The sequence below is a fragment of the Triticum aestivum genome, chromosome 2D (genome assembly GCF_018294505.1).
Source record: "Triticum aestivum cultivar Chinese Spring chromosome 2D, IWGSC CS RefSeq v2.1, whole genome shotgun sequence".
Classification (NCBI taxonomy): Eukaryota; Viridiplantae; Streptophyta; class Magnoliopsida; order Poales; family Poaceae; genus Triticum; species Triticum aestivum.
In genome coordinates, this window is record NC_057799.1 from 57864660 (window position 1) to 57873541 (window position 8882).

Genomic DNA, 8882 nt, shown 5'->3' on the forward strand with positions numbered 1-8882 from the left:
CGTGTGCCAGGCTGCCAGCGAAGGTTCTAGGAACCAACTCAGTTCCCTACAGTTTCTCAAAAAAAAAAGTCAAATCCCAAATAGCAGTTTGATCCTCCGTCCTATTAAAATTTGCAAGGAAATGACTAACATTATGTTGCTCTCTACGAGTATGAGTAGCATTGATTCCCTTTCTCCCATCACTACAGGAAACAGCTATTTTGCCGTCTGCCACGGCGGACGGCAAAGGCTCGAACGGCGGACGGCAAAGACCTTTGCCGTCAGCCGTGGACGGCAAAAGGTTCCGGCAAAGAAGGCTACGGTAAACAGCTGCTTTGCCGTCTGCTTCCTGGCGGCGGACGGCAAAGGCTCTTTGCCGTCTGCCGCGGACGGCAAAGAGGGCGGACGGCAATAATTGCGCTGTCAGTCCGTTAAGTGGCTAACGGCAGACCTTTGCCGTCCGCCGCTGACGGCAAAATTTCTCTGGTCTTTGCCGTCCGCCGTATGATGTCATCTACACGTCACTAGATGGCAGGTTCTTTGCCGTCTGCCGCTGATGGCAAAGTGCAGGTTCTTTGCCGTCTGCTACTGTAGGCAAACTGACCAAATGGGTCAGCTCCCAGGAAGCACAGTTGGCTGCCACGTGGCTTCTTTACCGTCCGCGGCAGACGGCAAAGAGGCCGTTGCCATCCTGCATATTGGGTTTTTTTTCTATTTTTTATTAAATCCCACAATTTTCACAGAAAATATATATGACATATAGATATATTTCACAGGCATTCATATAAGCAAGTTCATGTATTTCACAGGCATTCATAAGCAAGTCCATAAGCAAGTTCCATCCGTACATATTACATAAGCAAGGTCCATCCATCATTTCATACATAAACAAGTTCCATCCATACATAAACAAGCACTCCATAGCTAAGGTGACTAGAATGAGAAGACAAGAACAAGAAGAGTAGAACAAGCACTCCATCCAGCACATAATGAAATCTGCAAAATGGCAAAATAAGAAAGTTAGAAATAGGTGACTAGAATAAGAAGACTAGAACAAGAAGAGTAGAACAAGAAGAGTAGAACAAGAAGAAGACTAAAACAAGAAGAGTAGAACAAGAAGAAGACTAGAAGAAGAAGAGTATGTCATTTATGAGCTAACTTACGTGAAATGGATCATATATGAGCTAACTAAGTTGAAATGGGTCGTTTATGAACTAGCTAAGGTGAAATGGATCGTTTTTTAGGTAACTAAGGTGAAATGGATCGTTTTTTAGCTCACTTAGGTCAAATGGATCGTTTTTTAGCTAACTTAGTTGAAATAGATCGTTTTTTAGCTAACTTTGTTGAAATGGATCATTTTTGAGCTAATTTAGTTGAAATGGATCGTTTTTGAGCTAACTTAGGTGAAATGGATCATTTATGAGCTAATTTAGTTGAAATGGATCTTTTTGAGCTAACTTAGGTGAAATGGATCATTTAAGAGCTAATTTAGGTGAAATGGATCGTTTTTTAGCTCACTTAGGTCAAATGGATCGTTTATGAGCTAAATTAGTTGAAATGGATCGTTTATGAGATAACCTAGGTAAGATGGGTCATTTTGGAGTTAACCTAGGTGAAATGGGCCATTTTAAAGCTAACGTAGGTAAAATGGATCATTTAGGAGCTAATCTAGGTAAAATGGGTCATTTTTGAGCTAACTTGGATGAACTGCATCATTTATAAGCTAACCTAGGTAAAATGGGTCATTTTGGAGGAAAAGAAGCTAACTCTAGGTCATTATGGTAAGCATATTGGAGGAAATAAAGCTAAGTCTAGGTCTTTATGCATTTGTTAAGCAAAACACTAGAGAAACTTACCGTGATCAGGGAGGTGTAGGAGCGGGGTGGCTAGTGCCGCTACCTGGAGAAGGATCGTGCGATGCGTTTCTGGAGTTAAGCTGCACCAAAGATCATTTCCAATGTCTCGTTAGCATTACGACACTCAAATGTTAAGACTAGCAAGTAATGTCCATTCAAATTAAACTCACCGTGCTCCCAGGAGCAATCACTGGCATCGGCGGAGCGGGCTGACCGGACTTCTCGCACACAGACTGCACATTTGGTTTTCAGAACAGAGTCATACTAGTTAGTAATGAGACTCAAATGTTAAGACTAGCAAGTAATCTGCAGAAGAAACTTACCACAAGGAGCTCGTACATGGCCCTTGCCTGCATGTCATTCCGTGCCCTCTCCTCCTCCATCATCTTTCTCGTCCTCTCCTCCATCTCCCGCTGCCTCTCCGCCGCCTCCGCCAGAAGTTTCTCCGTTCTATCTCTCTCAGTCTGTATAGCAGCCTGCAACACCACTCACATGACCATTTGTAATCATTGATGGAAGCGCACACAATGTAATGGAGAAAGATAACTGAGTACGTATCACTAACCTTGATGGCGAGTTGCACTGGCCGTTCACGAGGCCTTATCTCAGGAGCGGAGCTCGACTGGCGCGCCTTGATCTCCGGGAGAGTGCTAGGACAACGGATAAGTCCATCTCCAATGGCTATGGAGCCATGGGACCTCCCGCCACCAGATATCATCACCAGCTCTGGATCAATGGGACCCTGGCTCGGGTTAAAGTCCTCCCCTTTCCTCGCCTTCCCCTCATCTCTATATCTCACGAGCTTGTTGTGGGAGGAGATGTTGGTGAAGTTGTTTGCATCATCGAGGTCAGACTGAGAGAAAGCCTTGACTTTCTTGAAAGAGCCAGTGTGGGCCATGGCATACAGGTCGTACACCTCTGGCACCTTATCCGCCTTATTGTAGCGTGCCTGAAAGAGAGAAACAATGAAAATTAGTAATTAAAGGGCTCAAGCTAGCATGATGAATGAATTGCATGAATCATGAAGCAAACCACATACCCAGTTGCGCCCGAACTGATATAAGTTGGAGCTGCCTTGATGGTGTGGCACACCTTCCATTTGGGCACGTTTGTCCTTGGCCTGGTTGTGGAGGGCTAGCCATTCTTTTGAGCACCACTCATCGACCAACACCTCCCAACAATCCATCCGATCCGCACACCATCTCGGAGGCGCCTAAGTTAGCAAATAGAAACTTGAGCGCTACGGCTAAGAATTACTAAATGAAGGAACTTAAGTAGAAGGCCTTAAGAATTACCTTCATGTACTGCTCCTTACTCAGGAACTTATCGCGGCACGCCGGCTTGGTCTTCTTGATACCACGCAAGGCGTAGTAGTCTCGAACAGCCTGCACCCGAGCCTCGTGCCGTAAGTTCTGGAGTAGGCGCTTGCAGACGTTCTGGATAACATTTGCCGCGTCCTCCTCGTATCCCTCCTCACACCTGTAGAATGTCTGCAATCAAATGAGACAATATTGATTAGTACAATTAATAACTAGCTAGTTGAAGATTTTGAAATGTGTAAAGGAGAAATTACCCAGAACGTCCTGATCACCATGTCTGCCCTCGTGTCGCACACGACACCGTCGATAATGACATCCGGCGGGGCCGGGGCAGCCACGTAGTGCTCCCAGCTCAACCCAAGCTCTGGAAGCCGACCCTCACCAGGCAACGTGACAAACCCCGGGAAGTTTTGCCGGCAAAGAACTCCAAGGACGGAGTTGGGCCGGCGGACACTATGATGGTGGTCCCAACCCCTGCAGCATGACAAGGCCAACGCATTAGTTATTTGAAGAAACGTGAATGCAGAAGGTACAAAAATATTAAATGCACTTACGTACCTCTCCCCATCAGGGAAGATCAACCACCTCTGCTCGCGGGTCGCCGGCACGGACGGGAGCCGTGTAGCACCACGCTGGTAGACGGTGCCACCCTCCTCCTCAAGATCAGTCGGCTCCCCGCCATCATCAGCATGGCCACTCGGCTCCTCGGGCTGATCCGGCCAGGTACCCCATCCGGACGTGTGCTCCTCCGGGGTCTCGTGGGCCGAACTCTCGTGGGCCGAAGGCCAGTCGACCCGAGGCTCGTGGGCCCAAGACCCGTGGACCGGAGGCTCGTGGACCGGAGTCCGTGTAGCCTCCTCCTCGGACGAGTCCACCCTAGCAGTCACGTGCTCGGGTGAAACAGCTGGGGGTGGCGGCGAGGAAGGCGCCGTAGCAGTCACCCTACCTCCTCTCCCGCGACCACGTGCCCCACCTCCTCTCTTCCTACCTCGTCCCCTGCTGGGCACCGCGGTCGACGAAGAAGGGCCCGGCGGTGTGGACATACTGTCCAGCAACGCTCGGCGGAGAGGTGCGTCTGGAATCGAAGACCTCAGACCACGCGCCGACGAAGAAGGGGCCTTGGCGCGCTCCCGACCAGCGCCCACCATCTTTCAACACCTGCCATGACAAACAGTAAACGAAATTAGTACAACATAAAAAAAAGACCGACATGAATAATAATATGTGTATCACTTAAGTGTATCATCATCAAGTACAACATTACAAAATTTAATACCTGACACTACTAATAATCTCGATCAGTATCATCAATAAATGCATAATCATCATCATCACTATAATCAATGACGGGCTCATAGGGTTCAGTGGCATCAACATGTGCAAGGCCACCTTGACGTAATCGGTCAAGCAATGACAGGTCATCCGCAGCAGTAACCTCTTCTTGTTCCGGCTCTTCTTGTTCCTCCTCTGGGGTGATGTCGGATTCACTGTCGCTGTCTACTTCAATGTTTTGGGGTGAAGTATAGCGGTTCTTGAAACGCTTTTTGGAAAGACGTGTCTCTTGGAAGAATTCTCCTTCATATGTGTCTGGGTTAATGTGAGGTTCATAATCCTCTTCCTTTGGGGGAGATAGTCTAGCACGTGGCGGCACTTCATAAACGACATCCCAACCTTTCAGATTTGGATTAGTTTGGCAGGCCCACGGTAGATAGAATACTTGGGTCGCCTGTTGAGCCGTAATATAGACATCAGGAACATCTAAATGGGTGCTTTGGTTGATTTCAACTAGCCCTATATGTTCATGAGTCCTTCTAGTCTCCTTCGGCTGAAACCAATAACATTTGAAGACTACGACATTCGGTGGGTTTTCACCATAGAATAGAAGTTCATAAATTGCTTCAACTCTCCCATAATACTCGGTACCTCCTTCGCCGATAGCAGATACACAACAATTTGTAGACTTTCGGTCGGCCATAGATAGCTCTTTGCCATAGGTACGAAAGCGATACCCGTTGATGTCGTATTTGTCAAATGAACGGACCTTATAGTCAAAACCATTAGCGACTTGTCTCAATTCGGCGTCCATAGACTCTGAATTAGCCTACAAGTTTAATATGAAAGGATTGTTGCATTACGCACAAATTAGCGAATGAAACCGGGATAGCCGCCTACAAATTAGCCTACAAGTCTAATAGAAATTACCGTTTGTTTGAACCAAGAGATGAAACCGGGATAGCCGCCTCCTTGCTTTGCGAGAAGCTCATACTCTTCGACAGAATCCTTTTGGATCACCGCTCCATACGAGAATAAGGCGACGTATCGACTGTATGAAATATCCAGGAATAAGAGCAGTTCAAAGGAAATAGAAGTTGCGAAACTATGTACCGAGAACTTACTCGATGTACGGCCGCACTTCTATCAGGTTGTTGAAGATATACAACGAAATGGTCCGCCATTGTTCGTTATCCAAAGATACTGGATTTGAAACACTGGCTGGTGCGAGATTCCCTTTGAATAGGCTGAGGTTGGATCCACCCTTTTTAGGGTCGTCAGCATTGTACCGAGGCTTCGGATTATGCAAATGACGATTTTTGGCTTCGTAGTGTGCTGTCACGAAGTTTGCCGCCTCCTCAGTGATGAATGCCTCAGCCATCGATGCTTCAATTCTACGTTTATTTTTACATTTTTGTCGAAGCGTCTTCTGCATCCTCTCAGTTGGGTAGCACCAACGATTTTGCACGGGCCCCCCCAATCTTGCCTCGGTCGGGAGATGCAAAATCAAATGTTGCATTGGATTAAAGAAGCCCGGTGGAAAGATCTTCTCTAACTTGCAGATCAACTCCGGCGCCAACTCTTCCATTTCTTCTAGCACGCCAGGCGATAGTTCTTTCGCACAAAGAACACGGAAGAAATAGCTGAGTTCTGCCAGTACTAGCCATTCATCCTCAGGGATGAAGCCACGCAACATCACCGGCATTACCCGCTCAATCCATATGTGCCAATCATGACTCTTGAGACCAAATATCTTCAATTTATCAAGACTGGCTCCCCTCTGTAGATTCGCTGCATACCCATCGGGGAACATCAACTGCATTTTCACCCACAAGATAATTTCCCTCATAGCTGGCCTTCCAAGATTGAACCATGCCTTTGGCTTCGTCCAGTTCTGCTTTCCTTTCGGTTCTTTCATGTTTTGTAACGGCCTATCACATAGCGCCTCCAGATCGACTCTAGCCTTAGTATTATCCTTTGACTTCCCATCTATGCCGAACAATGTACCAAAAAGTGCCTCGGCGATATTCTTCTCAGTGTGCATCACGTCGATGTTGTGTGGGCAAAGGAGGTCTTTGAAGTAAGGCAGATCCCATAAGCATGTTTTGTGAGTCCAGGCGTGCTTAGAATTATACCCCTTGAAGTACCCTGGACGCTCTGGATCTGGCTCGAGAGCGTTTAACTGATCCAGGGTCTGTTGGCCTGTCAATGCAGGTGGTGCAGAGTTTTTGACAACTCTACCTCTGATGAAGTTCTTCTTGTCTTTCCTGAACTTATGGCGAGGATTCAGGAACTGTCTATGCATGTCGAAGCAAGAAAACTTGCGACCGGCCTGAAGCCAACGAAACTCAAGAGCTCCCTTGCATGTGGGGCACGGGAACCTTCCATGCACACACCAGCCAACGAATAGCGCATACGCCGGCAAGTCATGCGTCGAGTACATGTACCAGACACGCATTATGAAGTTCCGTTTGCTATAGGCATCGTATGTCTTGAACCCATTATCCCAGGCTTCTTGCAATTCGTCCTTAAGCGGTTGCATGTACACATTCATATTTTTCCCCGGATAGTTGGGCCCTGGAATTATCAACGTTAGGAAAATGTTCTTTCTTTGCATAATCTGTCCGGGGGGAGATTGAGTGGAAAGACAAATACGGGCCAACAACTGTATTGGGCTGCCGTCATACCAAACACACTGAACCCATCCGTGCTGATGCCGACTCGAGGATGCCTCGGATTTGCCGCTTTGTCACCATGTAATTCATCAAACTTTTTCCACGCAACACCATCCGATGTGTGTACAATCATCAGATTCCCATCTGCATCTAGTTCGGTTCTTTTGCCCGTTTTGTGCCATGTCATCTGTCTGGCCGTCTCTTCGACCATGAAAAGACGTTGAAGTCTTGGTACGATTGGCATATACCAAGAACACTAACGGGGATTTTGGTCTGTGTCTTCTCACCCATACCGTTGTCTACCACAACATACCTGGAAGACTTGCAAATGGGACAATAGTTCAAGTCCGCATAGTCAAGCCTAAACAAGACACATCCTTTCTCACAGGCATGTATCTTATCATAGGGCATCTTCAGTGCACGGAGGATTTTGTCCGACTGGTACAGGTTTGTAGGCATTACATGGCCTTTGGGTAGAAAGCGTCCAAATACTGTCATCATTGCATCGTAGCATTCTCTGCCCAAGTTGAACTGAGCCTTCAGAGCCATTACTTGTGAGATGGCATCCAACTGACAAAGCTCAGTGTGCTCATGGAGCGGACGTTTTGAAGACTCCAACATTTCATTGAAGGCCTTTGCAGATTCCTCCATCTCCTCGTCCGAATCCCGAGCATCATCAAAGTCTTGCACCATGTTCTCCATCCCGGTACCATGCTCGTCGGTGCGACGACGATCCACCTCAGCTCGGTCACGTTGGGCAGACTCACCATGAAATGTCCACACCGTATAATCGGGCGTAAAACCACTCTTCTGCAGGTGTTTGCCCATTTCAGCCTCTGTCCTCTTTTCCCAATTGCCGCACCGTAAACAGGGGCACCAGGTTTTCCTCTGGCCATTTGCAAATGCGGCTCGCACAAACCCCTTGGTTTTTGTGAACCATTCAGTGCTCCATTTGTTCTGACCAGTGTGACCGGTGTACATCCACGCACGATCACTCATCTTGACTTTCAGAGCTACTAGACACACAACAAATATATATATAATTCACCATGTATATATTCATCAGTTGATCTACTTTGTTAATTTTATTACGTCCATGCAACCTACACTCTAATAGGTAATGATAGGTCCTAATCCCACCCGAGTATGTTTAGATTGGGTTCATTTTCCCATGCTATGCTCCGGATCCTACGCAAAATTTCGGCAGCACCTCCCCGCTGTTCTCCTGATACACGTCTCTGCAATAAACAGAGAGGATGTGTACCCGAAGAACAACAGGGGAGGCACTGACGAAATTTATGCGTCGGATCCGGAGCAAAGCATATGGGAAAACGAACCCAATCTAAACATACTCGGGCTGTCCATGGATAGCGTTGGACAATTCGAAAGAATCAAGGTTATAAATATGCAAATGCATGCATATTTATAACTATGACGCTTTCGAACGGGAGACACATATTGGTTACGCATACTGATGATTCAAGACACATATGTAGCTAGCTATCAAGTTTCATCAGAATAGATCAAATAATTAATGGGGGAGGAGGACATGTCATTTGTGCTCACCCACGAACGAAGGGGCAGAGCTCGTCAAACGCACGGCGAGGTCGTCGAACACCAAACCTCGCAGCGATGAAACAACTGCACATTTAAAACTACCCGATCAACACAATTATATATGATGTTTTTCATAACAAAATCGAAAGATATATAACCTAACTAATAATTCACAAATATATGACCCCGTCGGCTTCTGGAAGGCCAAAGAACACCTTTTCGGG